The following is a 23,259-nucleotide window of genomic DNA, read 5'->3' as shown; positions in this document are numbered from 1 at the left end:
TGTACCTAGGGTAAAGCCAAAATTAACTGACGATGTTGTGCCACCTATATTTCCTGGGCAGCCTTCATATACAGTGCATAACAGTCTTGTCTGTACACCAACTTATTGCAACGAAATAACGGTTAAACTTTTGTATACACTTATTGTGATGTATTTTATTGCCCATATCGTAATAAATACACTAATAAACATTGTAAATAATAAAGAAAAACTGATCTGTGATCTTACAATTTAACACAAATTCAAGCAATGTACAAAAACCGGGCGTTTCATCATGCAACAATCTTGTTTGTACACTTACAGAAGATAGCAAAATGTTCACACAAAAACACTCGTTAATACCCCGATGAGTATCCTCTGGCCTTGAGAACTGCTTTGCACCTTCGCTGCATCGAATGAACCAGTTTCTCATATATTTTTGGGTCGGTTTTACCCCATTCTTCGTTGACTATACTTCTTAAATGCTCTAGTGATTGAAGTTTCCTTGCATGAACCCTTCTTTTTAGATCGACCCACAAATGTTCTATGGGGTTCAAGTCAGGGGATTGGGCAGGAGTTCGCAGTTGCAATGGTACGTTCCATATCAGCCACTGCTTGCAAATATCAGCTGTGTGCTTGGGATCATTGTCTTGCTGAAATATGTAGTAAGACCCCAACCCCATTTTTACTGCACTCTGTTTGACACTGTTCTTCAAAATGTTTAAATAACCCCATCTGTGCATGGTGCCACTGATGATTTCTATATTTCCCACTCCACAAGACGACATGCACCCCCAAATGATAATTGATCCACCTCCATGTTTTACGGTGGGTAGCGTATTTGCAGGTTTATTGGCTGTATTAACTTTTCTCCATACATAACTGTTTCCATCCGAACCGTATAGAGATATTTTAGTCTCATCTGACCAAATAACTTTGTTCCAGAATGTGCAATCCTTGTTTTCATACTCTCTGCAAAATTTCATTCTGGTTTGTCGACTTTTCTTAGTAACAAATGCCCTTTTCCGTGGTCGTCTACCGTGATAATCATATTTCCACAATACCCTACGAATTGTCTGACTTGACATTTTCTTCTTCCGTACTTTCTTCCAGCATTACGCGGATCTTAGGCGCACTTAATTGTGGATACTGTTTTACTTGTTTCACAATATAATGTTCATCTCACCTATTCAGTATCTTTTCTTTTGCTTTCCTTGGCAAATTCTTCGTGGTTCCTCTATATCTGAATTTATTCAACACATAGTGTATTGTGGAATGAGGTTTATTTACTTTGCGTCCAATTTCACGCAAAGAATACCCTTGCAATCCGAGAGATACAATTACATTTTTTAGTTCGTCACTTAACTCTGTTCTTTTACCCATTAGGCCTATGTAACACACGGTCTGGTGCACTAACTGCGTAACTATACACACTAGCACAGCACAGATACACACCAGCTAGCTAGGAGTGTTCCCGAGCGACGAGGTAGCTAACGTGTACAAACAAGACTGTTGCAAGCAAATAGGCCACTACACAACATATATCACTCATATTCTATTAAAATGGTGTACCGAGACTTTTGATCGCTAACATCAAGTTCTCAACACCTTGTGCAATAACGTATCCATGTCTTGTGCACTGGTTATGTACTATTTAGAAATTATAAAGACATTATATCTGCTAAGTGGGTGTACAATCAAGACTGTTATGCACTGTATGTCTCAACCAACACCTGCCAAACGAAAATTGCCAGAAGAAAAGGAGAGAGGATATTTTGAAGAATGACGAACGAACCTTCAAGACATGGTGTGAAGGAGACAAGATATCAAATTATGAGGACTTGTTGGGTAAGTTAACAACCCTAAATGTACTTGAGTTTTCTACCAAAATTGATGTCGATAAAGTTTTGTTTTACAAGCTTCAAACCAGAGACATTCCGACTGTCGAGGTATCTATTACAATTTTCAAGGACATAAGTATGCAAGTTTGCTTAAATGGTTGCAAGATTCCTTCGAAAAAATATAGTTGGATTTTAGGAGATAGTCTGCTGTGTACCACATGTTCAGCACTTGAGTGTTTACTGAGTCATTTGAATGCTTTTGGTAACTCGTCTACATCAGGGGATACAGTTAACAAGTTAAATAATATGTGCTTAACTCTAGATGACTGTATCAGTGAGTTATTGAATTTAGACAGTGATGACACGTTGCCACTTGCTCAAAAACTCCAGTTTTTAAAAGAACAACTTGAGTTCAGTGTGTCTAAAGAAGGGAAGTATTCATCAGAGACTTTTTTGTGGGCATCTTCAATATTTTTTTTCATTCCCTGGTGCATATATTCAATTGAGAAATTCAGGTGTTTTGACCTTACCTCATCCTTCTTACTTCAGAAGATTAGGTGCTGATATGAAGAGTGAAGCAGGGTTGACGCACTCTCAAGTAAATTATCTTAAAGAAAAAGCAAAATGTTTAAAACCACATGAAAAAATTGTCAATGTTCTTTTTGATGAGATTCACATAATGCAGAGAGTGACATACAGAGGGGGTCGTTTAGAAGGTTTTTCAGAAAACAATGACATTGCTACTAAAATTCAAGCATTCGTGTTTTCTTTATTTTCTGCAAATGAGGACATTATTGCATTATATCCTGTAAAAACTTTACAGGCAAAATAATTAAGGAAATTAACACTGCAGGTACTGAAAGTGTTACGTTGTTGTTGTTGTTGTTGTTGTTGTTGGAGAGGTTATGGGCTCTATTATTTCACCCAGCCACTACACTTATTATCATGATATTACACTTATAATGCGAAATCACACGCAATTGGTCACACGCAATGAAGGTCACAAAAACAGAGTTGAGCATCAGGTCTATGTACACATCTTAAGTAGCGCGTAACGTAACAAAGGAAGTGCGTAGAAGCAAAAAACAGTGGAAGCAGGAGTATGTAACCGTGCGAACAATAAAAAGACAGTAATTTACAAATGAATATGAGTCTCATCCAAATATTGATTGATAGCATGTATTATAGCAGGAGACATATCGGTAAGCAAACAGGAGACATTGGTGGGGAGAGCTTTCTGAAGACTGAGAAGACGAGAAATAACAGCCGGACGAAAAGAATCATACACAGGGCATTGGAATAATAAATGATTTACATCAGCACTCAGAGTACCACATAGACAGTAAGAGTGGGGGGAGAGGTTAAAACTATGTTTACACAGAGGAGTAAGAGCATGATTAAAGCGAAGACGAATAATGTTGGTAATGTGACGGCGAGAATAGTTACCCTTCAAATACCAAGGATAGGGAGGAATACAAGGCTGGATATTGTAATAATAGCGACCTTTATAAGAAGCTGATCGAGTCCAATCTTCTTGCCACTGACGATAAGCGTAATGTTTAAGAACAGAGTAAAAATCGGGTAGAGGAACTGCAAGTTTAAGTAGGAATTTACCATCACGAGCAGCTCGCTTAGCGAATAAATCCGCCTGTTCATTCCCATAGATACCTATATGACTAGGGACCCAGACAAAAGTGAGAACCACCCCAGATTGATGCAAAGTATAAATGAGACTTTTAACATGATACAAATACCAGTTAAAAGAAAGATGAGATGACTTGAGCGACTGAACTGCACTGAGAGAATCCGTATAAATAGCTGCTTTAGGTATAGAATGATGCTTAATGTACATGAGAGCTTGACGAATAGCAAAAATTTCCGCAGTGTAGATAGAAAAGTCACTGGGTAAACAATAGAGTTCAGCAACATTGGTATTGACAATATAGAACGCTGCTCCAACGCCAGAAAAGTTTTTTGAGCCGTCTGTATATATGTTGACGCCAGAATCACTTAGAGCAAAACGTAGCTTCTTAAAAGAGGGGCAGTCAACGAAGAACCAGGAATAGAAGAGGAAAAAGAAGATGTAGGGGAGATAATGATAGAAGGGACAAAAATAAACAGTCAAAATTTACTGAATAAACGGGGGAAGAAGCAGTGCGTAAGATAGTATTTTTATAGGAGAGAAGAAATTGATATGCATACAACAAAGCAGGCATCTTACGACGGCGGGCCTGTGAAAGAAGAGAATATTCATCTAATAACTGCAATTTAGGAAGCAATGGGTGTTGAGCCAGAGCAAATCTTTTTAGTAAATATTTAGATGTTATCATTTTACGGCGAATTGGAAGAGGGAGCTCACCGGTCTCGACAAGGAGAGCATTAGTAGGGGTAGACAACAATGCTCCAACACAAGTTCTCAGGGCTTTAAATTGTAAAGTATTTAAGTGGTTAAGAACAGAATCCGGCGCAGTATCTATAACATGCGCACAGTAGTCGAGTCTAGAGCGAATAGTAGCGGAATATAACAACTGAGCTGTGCCAGGGTCAGCACCCCATGATCGTCTAGTAACCACTTGGAGAATTTTAATATACGTATCAGAAGAATTACGTAACTGAGTAATATGATGTTTCCAAGATAACGAGCGGTCTAGCATAACACCAAGGTATTTATGGGAGAAACAAAAAGGAATGACATGAGAATCGAAAACAAGTGGCTCAGAGTTAAACCTACGCTTAGAGGTAAAAAAATTGCACAGCATTTGGAGGTAGAAAGTTGAAGACCATGGAAAGTAAGCCATGTAATGACTTGCTCCATTAGCTGATATATATGGTGACGACACACATCGACATTACTATGAGAGTAATAAAGAACTATATCATCAGCATAAAAGAGAATGCGGGCTTTTTGGGTAACCAATTGTTCAAGATAACTCATATACAGGGCGAAAAGCAGACCACTTAAAATGTCTCCCTGAGGAACACCGACAGATGACAGACGGCAAGGAAGAGAAGAATGAGCGGATTTAAGTGAAAGTTTCCGATACGTAAACAAATTACGCAAGATGTGGAGAAAATGAGCAGGAAAACCTTTCTGTGCGAGATTAGTCCAGAGAAGATGAAGTGGTATGGAGTCAAAAGCTCGTCGTATGTCAAAAAAATAGCAATGAGACAATCCTTACGAATTTGCGCTAATAAAATATCTATAAGTAAAATGTTAATAGCATCTTGAGCACAACGACCTTTAAAGTAGGCGAATTGATATTTGGGAACCAAATTATAATATTCAAGAGACCACAGGATTCGTTGAAGGAGATTTTTTAAAAACGTCTTGCGGATACACGAACCAAGGACAATCCCTCGAAAGCTGTTAGCGTCAGTGTGAAGTTGACCACGTTTGGGGATAGGCACTAAAAAAAATCATTCCAAGAGGTAGGAAGAGAAGTAGTGAGAAGTATATTATTATAGAGAGCTAATAAAGCTTGTTTAGCACGTAGAGGAAGGATCCGGAGCATATCATATGATATATAATCAGGGCTTGGAGACGAACTCTTTGCGTTACACAAGGTGGCCTCAAGTTCAGAAAGGTGTATAGGTTTGAGTAATACAGAAAAGAGGGAAGAGCATGGAGACAGGGGGATAGTAAAGTCGGGCACGACATAATCAGGAGTGAGGGAGTTGAGAAAGATAGATACAATCTGTGGAGGGGTGACAGAGGGTGGAATGTATTGAGAAGCTCGGGTAAGGGAACGAATTGCACTCCATAAGTGAGAAGACGAAGTATGAGCGTTTAGGGAGGAAATAAAGGATCGCCATGCAGCACGGCGTTTAGAAAGAAAAACTCGTCTAGCGTAAGCAATATGTTGTTTAAGACGGAAATAATGATGGGGGTGCTAATGTTTTCCTATATATCCGGAATAAACGGCGTCGTTTAAGAACCAGATTATGGCACTCTGAGTCCCACCATCGTAACAAGGAAGAGGGGCGAGCAGAGTGAGAAGAAATAGTTTTATAGGGATGGTAAAGATCGAGATAATCTTGTACAAATTGAAAGAGCGTAGAAAAGGACAAAATAGTATCCGAAATAAGCTCAATACGATGGGTAACATAAGAAAAAAAAGATACTCTATCAAAGTGACGGAGGGAGCGAACATTACTGATACATGTAGGAGCGGAAGAAGAACTAGGAAACCTACCAAGACCATACGTAAGAATAATAGGGAAATGGTCGCTAGAATGTGTATCAGTAAGACGGTGCCAAGTTACAATCGAAGCCATTGCAGGACGACATAATGATAAATCCACAGCACAGGGAGGAGAGCCGGGGGGGGGGAGTGAGGCGCGTGGGAGAACCATCGTTTAAAATGACAAAGTCATGCGATTGGAAAGCAGTGAGGAAATAAGAACCCAGGGAAGTATCACTACTGCTTCCCCACATAGAATGATGAAGATTGAAGTCCCCAAAGAGGAGAAGCTCGTTATGTGAAGAAAATTGCTGCAAGAATCGACACCATTGAATATGAGAAATAGAAAGATCTGGAGGGCAATAAAGGTTAATAATGGAAAGGCGATTATATGAGATACCAATAACAAACGTATGGGGTAGACAATACGAGATATGAAGACGTTGATAGGATAAACTATGGTGAATAAATAAAGCAATACCACCGTGACCAACACCATCACAGCGTTCAACATTAAAGCCATTTAAATAAAACTCAGAGGATGGGGAAAACCAAGTCTCCTGTAATGCTATAATGAATGGGGAAATTTCGTTTATCAAAAATTGTAACTCATACCGTTTAGAAGGAATACTCCTAGCGTTCCACTGCAGGATACGTAGCATCTAAAGAGAACATAGTGTGCACACAGTCACGAAGCTTATAAAGTGTATGTGCGACATGTGGCTGGTCCCCTAATAATTGAATAAGTTGTAGAAATAGTTGATGAATACCACGTTGGAGATACGCCTTTTGGCGTAGCACAGGGGAACTAGATGATTGAGAAGGAGCTGAAGGTAAACACTGAGAATTACGGGACGTAGGCGGAATCGGGGACGGGGAGGATGAAGGTGAAGTGGATGGAAAGACCGAGGTATGTGAAGACACTGGAGTGGGTCTGATGAGATTAAGGTACCCAGACTTATCGAAACCAGGTGTTGGAATGGGACGGGGCTCTTTCATAACCACCTGAGTAAATTTACGTTTCCTCGGGGTTTCCACAGGTGAAGAGGAACTAGTAGAAGGAAGAGGTGGAAAATGATGGGTATTATTGGACATGTCAAATTGGGTCGAGGGTATTCTAGCAGACACTTCGGAAAAGGATAGATTTTCTGTACACATAAGCTTTTTAAGGGCAGTTTGCTGCTGATGAGTAGGGCAGTTTGATGAGCCGGTATAATGTTCCTGATGACAGTGAACACAGCGGCGAATATTTTCCTGACACTCTGATGTAAGGTGATGTAACGCACAATGCCCACATCGGGGTGACTTAGCCTGACAGTTTTTAATAGTGTGTCCATATCGCTGACATTTTGAACATATAATCGGAGAAAATATGAAAGGGTAAACCTTTAAATGCACTTGAAACAAAGAGACGTATTGAGGAAGAGTCTGAGAGCGAAAAACAATCTTAACTGTTCCAGTAGGAACGTAGGTCACTCCACTGGGCTCCACAACCTTACGGTTAAGCCGCTTGACCGATTTGACCCGAACATCAGATTTGAGGTATTTAAGAATGTCAGAATCAGAAACATTCTTTTCCACACCGCGTATAAGTCCAACACGAAAGATATTGGAACTGGGAATATATGCTTTCAAAGAGTGAGTTGCAAGTATTGAATGACGTAGAAAGGAATTAGCTTGGATCGCGGAACTAAATTCCACCAATAATCTATTTCGTCCTTTGGGCGTTATACCTTTCACAAAAATATCATTATCGTAAAACAACCGCCCAAGCGCCATGGGATGTAGCCCACCAATATTTTTCGACTTAGTTGATTCAACAAAGACAATAAATGGACCAAAATGAGTCTGTTGATAAACCTCCAACTCTTCAGGAGGTGGGGGAGGTGCAGGAGGCGGCTGAGCGTCATTAGACTGTTGAGGTTGTAAAGGCTACTGTAATGAATTCATATTTGAAGTGAGATTAATCAAATCGGTTTGCATCGGCACAGTTTCTTCACGACCAACATTGGCATTAGATGAGGGATCGGGTGCCTCATCTCCTCCACTATCAGTATCCATCACCAAAGCGTACACAGACACACACTTGCCATACGTTCACACACTACTCGTCACCGCAGGCAAACACCAGACTGCAACCAAAGAACGATCCGCACCGTACGAGACACACGAACGGACTGGAAACACTGAAAGTGTTACATGAATGTGGATTTGTTGTTTTTTATCACTAATATGTGATAATAACAGAATGAACCGTAACACATTTAAGCTGCTTTGTGATGGTACTATTAAACCATGTATTGACAATCCTTTTAATCCAACATAAAAAAATATTTCTGTTATTTGATACAGTGCACCTATTGAAGAGTGTTAGAAATAATTGGCTAAACCAGGGTAATGAAGAACAGAGCTTCATTTTTCCATATATTGAAGACACAAGGATAGTTCTAAGTGCTAATTTGAAGGATTTAAAAGTTCTTCATTTTTCAGAAGAAAGAACTTTAGTGAAGTTAGCACCAACTTTGTCAAAGAAGCTCTTGTATCCCTCAAATATTGAACGCCAGAATGTCTCACTGGCTGTCCGTCTTTTTGATGAGAAGAACATTGTGGCTTTGCAGACATTTTTTAAGGATCATTGCATTGTGGGTACAGCAGAATTCATAAAGACTGTCCTCACATGGTGGAAAATTGTCAATGTAGGAACCCCAAAAGCAGGAAAACAACTTAGAGATCCATTACGGGAGCCAATTCGAAGTGCTGAAGATGAAAGTGTGTTATTTCTTAAGAAGTTTGTAGAATTTCTGGAGTTACGGCAAAGTTTGAGTGTACAGACATCTTCTAAGCATACAGAGAAATTAACTCATGACACAATTTTCGCATTAAGGCATACAACAGAAACTCTCATTAGATTGACTGAATATTTATTTAGTTTTCAAGACTTCAAATATTTGCTGTTAAGGAAATTTCAGACTGGCCCACTTGAAGCCAGATTTGGTCGATACAGGCAAATGTGTGGCTCCTGTTACCATATCTGTTTCTCAAGTGCTTGATTCAGAAAAAAACTTAAAATTATAAGTGTTTTAAAGTTGAAGTCCTCATCATATGGAGAATTCTCATTGAAAGACTTTTCCTTAAAAGGAGATCTAAATGAATCCGTGAAGGAAGTTTCATACAATGAAGATCTAAATTTGGCTATCACTAAATCAAGGGACTTAGAAATTGATTTCAATACTGCATCAGTATTGTTTTACATAGCAGGGTACATTTTACACTGTTTATTGAGAAATGTCAAAGGATGTGCTGATTGCAAAACACTTGTTACTTTGGACAAAGAATTGCCAACCGTAGGACTGAATGATGAAACAAATTCATACTTGCTAAACCTGTGCAGAGGGGGGTTGAAACCGCCGACAGATTTTGTTTTTCAGATTGCTGTGGAGGGCTACACTTTATTTCAGACCTTGGTATCTGATTTTGAAGATGCCTTTTTGAACACTGGAAATCACAGGGATGTTTTTACAAACCTTTTGAAAATGAAAATTGAAGAAACTGGCGATTACTCTGATAAGTGTGTGTGTGGTTTAGAGTTCATTAGTATTGTGTCCAAGATCTGCCATATTTTGGGAAACATTTTTAGTAACAATTACTCACAAATAATTAACAACAACACTGTGCGCACAAACTAGCGTAAAATAATGACATTTTAGAGACAACAGTTCGCCTAGTGAGCATCAAGTGATTTATTATGGAGGTCTACATGTTAATTCAGGCCTTGATATCTGATTCAAAGCTGTATTTTTAAACAGTGGAAATCATAGGGATGTTTCTTTCAATGTTTTGATAATGGAAGTTGAAAAACCTGGTAATTTCTGTGACTAGTGTGGGTGTGTTAATGAGTGTTGTATTCAAGATCTGTCATATCATGGCAAATACTTTTCTTAACTGTCATTCATAAATAATTAATAACATTATGTGCTCAAGTGTAATATAATGGCATTTTAGAGACAGCAACAGTTTGCCGAGTGACCATCATACTACTTTTCAAATTGTGGAAAACTACACATTAACTCAGACCTTGATATCTCATTCAGTAATAATTGTAGGGATGTTTCTTTCAATGTTTTGATAAAGGAAGTTGAAAAACCTGGTAATTTCTGTGACAAGTGTGGGTGTAAGCTGCAGAATTAATGAGTGTTGTGTCCAAGATCTATCATATCATGGCAAATACTTTTCCCAACTGTCATTCATAAATAATTAATAACACTTTGTGCTCAAGTGTAATATAATTGCATTTTAGAGACAACAACAGTTTGCCGAGTGGCCATCATACTACTTTTCAAATTGTGGAAAGCTACACATTAACTCAGACCTTGATATCTCATTCAGTAATAATTGTAGGGATGTTTCTTTCAATGTTTTGATAATGGAAGTTGAAAAACCTGGTAATTTCTGTGACAAGTGTGGGTGTGTTAATGAGTGTTGTATCCAAGATCCGTCATATCATGGCAAATACTTTTCTTAACTATCATTCATAAATAATTAATAACATTATGTGCTCAAGTGTAATATAATGGCACTTTAGAGATAGCAACAGTTTGCCGAGTGTCCATCATACTACTTTTCAAATTGTGGAAAACTACACATTAACTCAGACCTTGATATCTTATTCAGTAATATATGTAGGGTAGTTTTGTTTCAATGTTTTGATAATGGAAGTTGAAAAACCTGTGACAAGTGCGGGTGTGTGCTGCTGAGTTAATGAGTGTTGTGACCAAGGTCTGTCATAGTTTGGAAAATACCTTTTGTAACTGATTCATGTGCTCAGACAAGCATAAAAGAATGACATTGTTTTGAGAGAAAACCATTCGCCTAGTCACCATCATCGTACAGTTCAGGTGAGTAGCCTTCCGTCCAACATTTTACAATATGTGATATACTAGCTTGAGTGCATATATTTGTGTATTCGTATGTATCCTTTTGATAGTGTTTCTTCGATGTTATGTGTTTATAGGCTTATTATTGCATTTTCTTTGTCACATGATGATAAAAGTATCGTTTCAGCAATATAGGAATTACACGCGACGATGGAGAGTGAGCACTATACGCGTGACGTCACAACTCTTGGTAGCAGGCCTCTATATATCAAGATGGCCGTGAACCAGCTGATTAAGGAACTCAAAAAAATCAGCGCCAGCGTGCAGCAGGAGGCAACGATACAGTGTTTCTGCACATGTCAAAGAAATGTACGGCTCAGTACATGCTTTAGACTGCGGACTAGTTCCGACCACCAGGGATCGATGCGAAGAGTTAGTTGGAACGCCTGTCTGCAGTACACGGACGAATGCATGAACGCAATTTTGACTGTTGGAAAGGATTTTTCGTATTGCGCATGCGCAAGGAGACCATGTTCTGGTACAGGAACTGTGCTGGAAAGACCCTAATGTTGCGTCGTATCGGCCCACCGGTGACCCGAACCGATAATATCTAAAGTCAGCACCTGACGAATTTGACTTTATTTACTCCCTAGTATGAAATCCTAAACAATGCATGTGCACTTGCTGTATGCGTTATTGTTGAGGAGACATTGCAGCGTATTTACCTGTGCGACAGTGTTCCGATTCAACTGTTGCGTGAAGCAGAAATGACCCAGGAAATAATTGTTAGATTCTCGTACATTGATCTGTTTTTATGGGAATATGAGAGGCCTATGTTAATTATTTTCATATTATGCTTAGTAAAAAAAAAAGAGGAAGGATATAAATTCAGAACAATATTTACTAGACACGAAAACAATCCCAGCTATTTATAATAAAAACGGAACAAAAATATAACATCATTTGCCAATACTTTTCAGAAAAGTCATCAAGTAAAATTAAGTACTGATTTCCAGACGAGATATAACACAAACACTGTCACCGTTGCGTTTTACACGTTCACTGGCACTTTTTCACGTGAGTTTCATTAAAGCTCTCAATACACATTTTTGGTGCTCCTGGACACACTGCACAGAATGTCACCACCTTCTTTGTTTTGTTGTCGGCAGTTTTCTTACCATGCTGTGCAGATATCTTCTTGCAGCACGCTGTGCAATGTCACCGCATTTTTTCTGGCTGGTCCTTCCAGTTTACCCAGTGTGTGCGCCCTGTTCCTTGTTGGAGGTGTACAAGATGTAGCAGTGCTGTACCGACATAGAGAGAAGGCAAGAGATTTCTTAAAATGACGAAAGGATTTTCTTCTTCAGAACTGCGCTTGCATTGTAGGATCCAGGCATTTACAACTGCAATACACAGGATAATTTCAATGGCAACTTTCCTCCACCATTTTACACCCTTTCTCAATGGGGTGTAATATGACGACATTTGATCACCAAGATCAACACCCTTTTTGATCTTTTTGTAGTGAAACACAGATTTCGGGTTCAAAATTGGATCTCGCTTCCTGTTCCTTTTTCGGGTGTCTTCCAGAATATCGCCATGATCTGGTACAGTGGATATCATCAAAACTCTCCTCTTGTCCATCCAGTTAATTTTCTTGACCCCCTTTTCATTCTCTGCTCCACAAATTTCCCCCCTTCAAAGACGCTTATTAACCACATATTTGGGGAGACCGTCCTTATTAGGTCGAATTGTTCCACCGAGAAGTGTTTGATTGTCAAATAGATTCTGTGCCAATTGAAGACTTGTATAAAAATTGTCGGCGAACAAGATGCGACCTTTTCCCAACAATGGCTCACACGTGTTCATGACGACCGCTTCAGCGTGACCTGTCCCTTGCAGCTCATCATCTTTCCCTTGATAAACTCTTACTGCAAATGTATACCCATCTTCCGTTCACATTTTGTATAGTTTAATTCCATATTTATGTGATTTGTTCGGAATATATTGCCTGAAAAGCAATCTTCCCCTCCACGGCACCATAGACTCGTCTATTACAACATTTTTCCCAGGGGTTAAGGCATTCTGAAAATTTTCCTGAAGCTGGTCTACTAGAGGTTTCACTTTATACACTCTTTCATTTCTCTTCCTAGGGGCTTCATTATCACACAAATGCCAACAGGAGAGCAAATCTAAGAAGCGATCACGAGTCATAGCGGATCTTATTACCATATTCTCATATAAAGAGTTCTTCGACCAATTAAGTGCCACTTCAGGGACATAATTTAACCCCGTAATAAGTAATATCCCCAAAACTTGGACATTTCTTCCGCAGTGGTATCAATTCATTTGGATAACCATCTCCCTTTCTTTGGTGGACACTTTTCTAACTTTTGTGCAGCAAGTCTGTTTGTTTCAGTTACCATAGTCTGCATAATTTGCTGTGTTACAAACATGTTATAAATATCAGAAGGGCTATCAAAGTTAGTCACAATATTCACTTCTGTGTCATCACAGAAAAATGGGTATGCCAATGTCATGTCCCCCTACTGGACCCCACCTTGGCACATCGTCATCACTTACATCGCCATTACCAACAATCTGACTTGGAGAGTTATCACTTAGCGTTTCGTCCCCATAAATAGCTGACCCACATGCTTCAGAGTCACTGTCTGTGTCAGAAGACGAGTCACTATCTTGGAGGTTGTACGTAGGGTCATCATCAGATACAGGAGAAAAATCACTGTCACTGCCATCACCTTGTTCCAAATAATGAACAATTCGTCCTGGATCCAGTGCTGTCCTAACCATCTTTCTTTTTCGTGCCACCGGTGTGTCAGAATGTAAAGGCTAGAAAAGGACGTGAAATTGCTTGTAAATATTATCTACGGAAGATAATAAATATGTCAATAACTACTCCAAAAACCTCTATTCGCTTACCTAAGAGCAATGTAGAAAGCAAATATCAGAAGGGTGGTATTCTTTAAACAACAATCTACCATCTACGGACAGCAACACTAGGCGTCATTCACCGAAACCGCGCTAAGCGATTCCCGCATAAAAAATATAGGTCAGACAACAATCGGGACTCAGGGTGATCCGAAGCGATATGAATGGAAGATGAAAAACTTCCTTCGGGTCACCGGTGGGCCGATCAAAACTAGCAATATGCCTCGATCCTTTACTTCAATTGGAACACTATGTTGCCATTAGTTAACGGAAATTCGTAACTAGGGCGTAGTTACTTACTTCGCAATCTGGGGAAGTTCACACCGACGGATAAGAGTAACATGTTTCGGGGCACATGGTGACCCGAACCGCACGGAACGTGTTAAGAGCTGCAGACAAAGCAGCGTGGTAATACCTGTGAAAAGTACAAAGCAGTACAACAGATCAGGTGAAAAAATACCTAACTAATTAACATGCAGAATAGTCTGCGAAAGGCTTCAGATTCGTGGAGAGAAGAAAGCCATTAAAGTCGGCCTCCCATTTGAATTCTTAGAGGTGACATCAAAACCGGACTTTTGACCAAACGGAATACTGGTGAGGTGATTTCGAGACCAATACGGAAGAAAGAGATTAGGCTCCTTCGAATAGGAAAAAAGGAGACTGCTCTACAGGATACTCCCAAGAGAACACTGACACACTAACGAATTTAGTGCTACTTAATTGGAATGTGGAAGGGATAAAGACCAAAACTTCTTTCGTGCCAGACAATTTTTGGATACGTTTCGATATAAGGATAGCTGCAGAAACTTTCTTGTCTGATCACATGAGCTTCCCATATATGTATTGTAGAAACGCCTTGGCTACTACTAGGGGCCGAGGAAGGCTCGAGGGGAGAGTCTCGTGCTTGTTTAAAGATAACGTAGGTAACGTTAAAGGTACCATGTAGAAGACAACATGGCCATAATACGGTTTGACAAAATAAGTATAGTAGGAATTTATATCAGGCCTCTACCAAGAGTGGACGATGGGGTTGAGCATATAATGAAAGCCTTCACTATAGTGAAAAATGAAGAGTGTAGTTCTGGGAGGTGACCTCAAATTGCAGAGTTGATAAACCGGATCAATTATACTAGAATTACTAAATGACGGATACAAACTAACCAACTCAATGGAAAATACACTGACTGACAGAGAAAATGCAACACCAAGAAGGAGTGGTTCGAAAGGGATGAAAGTTGGGGAAAAAACAGAGACGGCACGGACGAATAATTGATGTTTATTTCAAACCGATATGCAGGTTACACAATGCGCACGGCATCGACTCACTAGGATGTAGGACCACCGCGAGCGGCGATGCACGCAGAAACACGTCGAGGTACAGAGTCAATAAGAGTGCGGATGGTGTCCTGAGGGATGGTTCTCCATTCTCTGTCAACCATTTGCCACAGTTGGTCGTCCGTACGAGGCTGGGGCAGAGTTTTCAAACGGCGTCCAATGAGATCCCACACGTGTTCGATTGGTGAGCGATCCGGAGAGTACGCTGGCTACGGAAGCATCTGTACACCTCGTAGAGCCTGTTGGGAGATGCGAGCAGTGTGTGGGCGGGCATTATCCTGCTGAAACAGAGCATTGGGCAGTCCCTGAAGGTACGGGAGTGCCACCGGCCGCAGCACATGCTGCACGTAGCGGTGGGCATTTAACGTGCCTTGAATACGCACTAGAGGTGACGTGGAATCATACGCAATAGTGCCCCAAACCATGATGCCGCGTTGTCTAGCGGTAGGGCGCTCCACAGTTACTGCCGGATTTGACCTTTCTCCACGCCGACGCCACACTCGTCTGCGGTGACTATCACTGACAGAACAGAAGCGTGACTCATCGGAGAACACGACGTTCCGCCATTCCCTCATCCAAGTCGCTCTAGCCCGGCACCATGCCAGGCGTGCACGTCTATGCTGTGGAGTCAATGGTAGTCTTCTGAGCGGACGCTGGGAGTGCATGCCTCCTTCAACCAATCGACGGGAAATTGTTCTGGTCGATATTGGAACAGCCAGGGTGTCTTGCACATGCTGAAGAATGGCGGTTGACGTGGCATGCGGGCCTGCCACCGCTTGGCGGCGGATGCGCCGATCCTCGCGTGCTGACGTCACTCGGGCTGCGCCTGGACCCCTCGCACGTGCCACATGTCCCTGCGCCAACCATCTTCGCCACAGGCGCTGCACCGTGGACACATCCCTATGGGTATCGGCTGCGATTTGACGAAGCGACCAACCTGCCCTTCTCAGCCCGATCACCATACCCCTCGTAAAGTCGTCTGTCTGCTGGAAATGCCTCCGTTGACGGCGGCCTGGCATTCTTAGCTATACACGTGTTCTGTGGCACACGACAACACGTTCTACAATGACTGTCGGCTGAGAAATCACGGTACGAAGTGGGCCATTCGCCAACGCCGTGTCCCATTTATCGTTCGCTACGTGCGCAGCACAGCGGCGCATTTCACATCATGAGCATACCTCAGTGACGTCAGTCTACCCTGCAATTGGCATAAAGTTCTGACCACTCCTTCTTGGTGTTGCATTTGCTCTGTCAGTCAGTGTACTTAAATAGCCCCGAACGGTAAAAGTACCATCGACCTAGTCTTTGTGAAAGGTGCCAATGTACGAATTCGTGAGCAACAGGTTATGTACAGGGATCCAGCAGCTACCCTGCGAAAACATCCGGTAGCCACCCAACTTCAAACTGTGAGCCAAAGATTTAAAAGCAAGTGGAAGTCTGAGCTTATTATCTCAAGAACATTCGATAAGTTCATCCTTGAAAGGGGAAAGGAGATCCTTAAAGACATACCGTCATTATTAGAAAATTACCTGTTGAGTCAGTCTTATATATCATAATGAACTTCATTAAATCAGCTCAAACTCGAAAGCCTCCTAGAATGGCCAAACCCTGCTTCGACGTGGAGTGATACAGACTTCCCCGAGAAACTTGGGACCTACTAAATAAAACCCCGCTACACACACAAGATTGATATACCGTGCTCAAAGCGTACACCGCGAAAACAAGAGAGTAAAAATCTTTCATTGAAGAAAACCATTCACACTGAACTACAAGCAGAAGATGCTCTGAAAGATCCTTTGGGCTTAACGCACAGAACAACTAACCACAGCGCAGAACTCGTAATAACCACTGGGAAATGCAATTCTCCGACTTTATAAATAAGAAAACTTAGAAACGGCCTTGGTTCTCCAGAAAATGAACAATTCACACTCCGCATGCGTTGAAAGAAGTGAAATTGAACATGCGATATTAAATACGAAAAATAAGAAAGCGGTAGGCCCCGACGGCTTCTTCAACGAAAATTTAAAATACACTTAAGAAATTTTGCTACCTGTATGGAATTCATTACTTAATGTCTGTTTCACAAAAAACATTATTCCACAGGTTTGGAGAGAATCAATTATCAAAACTTTGTATACAGGAAAGGAGGATCGAGAAGGCACGAATTCGTATAGAGGCATTGCCCTAGAAAATAATACGCATGAAGTATTCTAAAAAATCATTACTGAAAAACTAAACTTCCTAACCTCGGACCAGGAAAACTTTCGGTCAGGATAATCCATTGAAGGTTATAGGAAACAACCTTTTGGCACAAAACGAAGTAAGAATTCGTGATGGCAAAACAACTTCAGATCCTATTAAACAGTGCAATGGAGTATCGCAGGATGATCCTATCAGTCCGCTTCTGTTCAATATCGCCACAGCAGACATTACAAAATTAATTCATAACAACCAAATTGTACCTATATACTGATGACTTAGTCATAGGTTCTAACAACAAATACGATCTTCAAGCGAGTATGGACAATCTTGAAAAATATCCTGAAGACGACGAACTTAAAATTAACCTGGACAAAACAGTGCATATGGTTTGATTGATCTATTTGCTGAACATTGCAAGCTTCTGCCCAAATACATGTTCCTATACGAACCAAATAATGAAATAAAATCTAAATCTACTATGTGGACACTCAAATGGGCGGGAGATCGAGCCACCCGTATACTATGTGGACACCCACATGGGCGGACAACCATGCCTCATGTAAGCGCCACCCCTATAACTCTCAAAATCTTAACTTAAACTTGTGAACCCTCACACAGGCGGTAACCAATCCACATGTGAGGCGCCACACCTATAAGTACTAACCGGGCGTGCTGTCGTACCCTCCCTGGAACAACACGTCTGGCCCTCTATAGAGTTGACAATGTTAGATCCACACAATTCCGTTTGGTGGCACCACACGAGTGCTGAAGCTCAGCTCCACATGTACCATGCCCATCTCTCTCTCTCTCTCTCTCTCTCTCTCTCTCTCCTTTTTCGACCTCTGTCTACTAACATTTGCCAACCACACTAGGGATAGGACCGCCCTATCCCTCTTATGACGTTCCCTACCCTTCTTACAAAACAACAATTACAAATTTTAATAAATAAGAAATATAATAAAGAAAAAATATATATACTATGTCTACTGTGTGGTCACTCACATGGGCGGAAAAACCAAGCCTCGTGTGAGCGCCACCCCTATAACTAACTCTAAACTCCTAGCTTATTTAGTGACACCGGCGGAGACCAGACCACATGTGAAGTGCGACCCCTACAACTACTGGCCGTCTGTGCCGTCCCCTCTTGGTGAGGCACAACACGTCCGGCCCTTCATTACTGTAACACTACCCATTCACCTCTCTCATATACATCAGCTTAACTCGTATACACTTATTTCAACAGAGCACTGCTTTCCATATCCGCTGACTTAACATTTCGTCACCTTCAGCGCATGTCCCTACCTGATCACCTACTGAATTATCAGTTCCTAATATTATGTATGCATTGACCTACTTCCAGATTAATTCTAGTTCACTTGTGCGTCAACAGTTGCGTCATAACTTTCATTATCTAACTTGCTTAACATTACTATTTCACTTTTACGTCCATGTCTTGCATATCAATAATAATATGCCCTATCATTATCACTTAAACCTTCCAAAATGACAGTATCTTACCACTTCCCCGTCTTAATTACACTTCACACACCACCCACCTTTACAATGTATCTCCAGGTTTAACAATCAGATATGATCGAACCTTCTAACTTTTTGCCCTTTATTTTAACGAACCTGACTCACATTTCACACATATTTTTACCATACTTATCTTACTTAACCGTCCTTAACAAACCTACCACCTACACAAACTTGCATCTAACTTTTACTCATCACTCTTACACACTCCTCTAATTCATTTTCATTTTACATTCTTAACACATTACACTTCCTTACACATCCACTTTCAAGTCTCATACCTTCATGACTCGCCAATAAAACTTCACTACTTTCACTTAACTTATTTCAGACCCAAATAACATTATTAATTTTTCGCTTTTAACTTTATTTCACAAACTCTCCTTGCCACACATAAATACCTCTTTATTCACCCCCGTTCTCCCATTCTCTGATAATCCACCCTACGAATTTTTGCTCATCCCCTTTTTTTAATAATTCCCGTTTATGGGCACTCAAAAGTTTATTTCTTACCTTTTCTGTACATTTACAATTACCTATTAAGTGTAGATCATTTCCTGATGCGCCACATAATACGCATAGTGAATTTCTTTACCCTTTATCCATTTGTTCTTGTATAATCCCATCAGCCACCATAGTAGTTCTCCTCTGTTCAACCTATCTACATTCCTTATATTTAACACTAACACTACCATTGCTTTGTTAAAAACACTAAGCGATCCTCTGTTCCTACATTCTTCTATCAGTTTCTGCCTTTGGATATCTCTGATCTTCCTTAAAAGCGCCCTTTGTCCCCTAACGTCCTTCTTCTTCCAAACCTCTTCCCACATATATCCCATTCTCACCCTCTCCAAGTATAGTTTAATTTTTTCTAGCCAGCACCCCTTATACATGCTTTTCTTTTGTTGCTCGTACTCAGCCGGAAGTACCATTCCTCCTTCCCCTCTTGTCAAACCCATCCAATATTTGATTTCTCTTTTCACACACTTAACTTCTATTTCTTCCCCGCACATTAATTCAACCCCAGCATTTGCTGTGCATCAGTGCCTTATCAAATTTACTCATAATTTGTCTTAAGTTAACCCCTTTTTCCTCTAGCCCCCATAGTTCTGTCCCATATAATGCCCTCCAAAATACTACTGATCATAGGACTAACCTCACGGTTTTATAGCATATTCCAGGAAATTTAGCCACTAAAATTTTGACTTAAGGGGATGTCCCACCTCTATTTAAAATCACTCTTAAATATTCTAACTTATTTACTTGCTCTATCCTCTCTCCCTGGACCACCCACGTCATTTCTTTTTTCTCCATTTATGTTTTTGCGTTACTAACACTTTAGATTTATTCCCGTGAATTTTCATGCCCCATTCCTTTGCATATTCTGACACCGCATTTAAACTTCGCTGCATCCCACCAGCAGTTAATCATCAATACCACATCGTCCGCAAAAATCAGTCCCGGCATCTCCAGCCCATTAAGAACCGGTGCCGCCCAGTTATTTCCACCGTGCCCATCCAAAATGTCGTTACTGAATAATATAAATAATATCGGGGATAATTTGCAACCTTGTTTTAAACCCACCTTACACTCTATTGGCCTACTTAACCTGTTTTCCTCCAACTTAACACAGCACCTGACTACTTTATGTATTGCCTCCACTGCACGTATCATCTACCAAGAAAACCCCAACTTACCCAAATCAATTGCCGCTACATAAACTTTGCCTCTTCCCATACTCCTGTATTTATCTGAAATCATCTTCACTATCATTATATTGTCTACCGTTCTTTTTCCTCTTCTAAATCCCCCTTGGAACTCTGACAAAACCGAATTCTCTTCAGCTCAATTTCTTAATCTGTTTGCCAAAACTCTTGTATAATTTTCACTTAGAGAATTTAACAGCGTTATACCCCTGTAATTGTCAGTGTTGTTTTTATTACTTTCTTGTATATTGGACATACAATTTCTGTTTCCCATCCTTTTGGATACTTGCCCCTCTCAAAAATCTTATTAAATAACTTCACGAATGCCCTCTCTCATCAGCCCTATTTTGGTTAATTCTTTCCAAAACCTATTGTTAATACCATTGCATCCTCCCGCAGACCTACACTTGATTTTACATATCACTTCCTTAACTAATCCTTTCGAAATTTCTTTGCCAAGTTCATATATCGATACCCCCATATCTCTCCAAATAAATTCTACCCCCGTCTCTCTATACCATTCCTTCCCCTACCACCAAGTAGTTCACTAAAATAATTCACCCACTGTACATCCTCAAAACGTGGTTTCTCAAATCTCCTTCCACCCTTGTTAATTCTGTTTATTCTCACCCTTTTTCAATTTTAATCGTACTACTACACTCTTTACTCATTGCTTCTGTTTGTTTTTCATCCATAACTTTTTCTCTCAGTGATTTCCCTTTTGCAGTCTTTCCTTTAATTACAGAAAACTTTTCTTTCTCTACTCCCACCTTTTTCCATATTCTCTTAACGCATCCATAACCCTATTTCGCAAATCCTCACACTCGTTACTGTGCCAGACTTTTCCCTCCCTCTTTCTTCTCCTGCCTCTGTCTGAGCCATCCTTCTCATTGGGTATAATCATCATCATCATCATCATCATCTTCATCATCGTCTTAGGTTGTTCTGCCATCCGGCAGGTCCAATCATGGCTGTGACCTCCATATCTCTCGATCTTGTGCCCTTTTCTTCACTTCTGCATAATCTTCCTTTCCTTTCCTAATGCTGTCTAATAACTGATATCATCTCCTTCCTCTTCCTCGTTTTCCTTTCATCCTTCCCATCAATTGCTACTCGTAGTAAAGTGTTGTGTCTTAGATTATTCCCTGTCCAATTTTTCTTCTTATTTTGGACAATGGTCATCATGCTTCTCACTTCTCTCACTCTGTTCAGAACTTCCTCATTTGATATTTTATCTTCCCACTTTACACCTTCAGTCTTCGCCAAATCCACATCTCAAATGCCTCTATTCTCCTCTGTTCTTCCTTCCATAATGTCTGTTTCAGCGCCATATAGAGCTATACTCCATATATAAACACCATGCATGTCTCTTCCTCAGATCTTTCTCTAGCGGGCCACAGAATAGTTTTTCTTCTCGTTGAAGCTTTTCTTGGCTAAGGCAATTCGAGCTTTCATGTCTCTTATAGAGTGAAGGTCTTCAGTCACAATATTTCCAAAATACTTAAACTTATTCACGTGTTCAATAATTTCTCCCCCATCTTGATTGTCGCTTTTTCACCTTTACCTCCAAGTATCATGAATTTGGTATTCTTTTTGTTTATGCTCATTCCATACTCTTCACACTTTATGTTTAACTAGAAAATGTGCTTCGCTACGGTTTTTACATCGTATACGGATTTTAAAATAAATTACTTTACACGCCGTAATTGAGATTCCATTCAATTTATTAAACTGCAGACATCCAATTCGAGATTCACTACTCCTACACGTTACATGACATTAATAATCGTTTTGCGCTATTAGACGCCCCCTTTTTGCTTCTACATGTTTGGTTCTAAAACATTGTCTCGTATCTGCCATATCTAAGGGTTAAACTGAGCTCGAATATTTGAATAGGGCGAAATTTGAGTACATTTTTAATGATTTACATTATTTTTTTCATACATATGTATAAGCTAGAATCGTGAAATTAGGTCCACATATGGCCTTCGATCGTGCCAATGTGCGCACCGAACTTGATGACTCTATCCTTCGTATAATTGTATCAAACAATGAAATATACGTGTAAATATTACCAAATTTACGAACAATCCAGAAATCAGCCAAATCTAAAATGTAAGGGAGAGAGATACGACAAAAAGTCCTAGGAGCAAAGTTGTAGGTTATTCCAAATTGAACGGAGATTGTGCCATCCGTTTTGTGATACGACTTATCGCTTAGCCAACAAATAGCTCAAAAGTGCCCGTACAGTCATTAAATTTGCCTCCATATTTCGATATTTCGGGGTGTAAAAAGTGAAAAATGTGAATATCTTGTAATTTTCCGTCGGTTGCAGGCTAAAAGCCATAATTTCGCCAAATTTCAATATTCTAGCTCGCCTGGCAGAATGTGCCACCATCTTAACTTGGGGGAAGGGGGATAAAAATGAGGGATTTCACCAATTTTTCAAGCCCACGAAACCTATAGGTTGTCGCTTTGGATAAATTATACGACTGCGTTCTTATGCTGAGCGCAAAATTTGAAGCCCCCCATCGTGCCCCCTTCGGGGAATTTGGAGAATTTTAGATTTTTCTGGGGATGCTGGGATCATTGGCTTCTCCGGTACCAAATTTCAAATTGCTGACATTTCTGGAAGTACCTCATTAATTCACGTCTA

The sequence above is a fragment of the Anabrus simplex genome, chromosome 6 (genome assembly GCF_040414725.1).
Source record: "Anabrus simplex isolate iqAnaSimp1 chromosome 6, ASM4041472v1, whole genome shotgun sequence".
In the NCBI taxonomy this organism is placed as follows: Eukaryota; Metazoa; Arthropoda; class Insecta; order Orthoptera; family Tettigoniidae; genus Anabrus; species Anabrus simplex.
Note: the sequence above shows the minus strand (reverse complement) of the source record.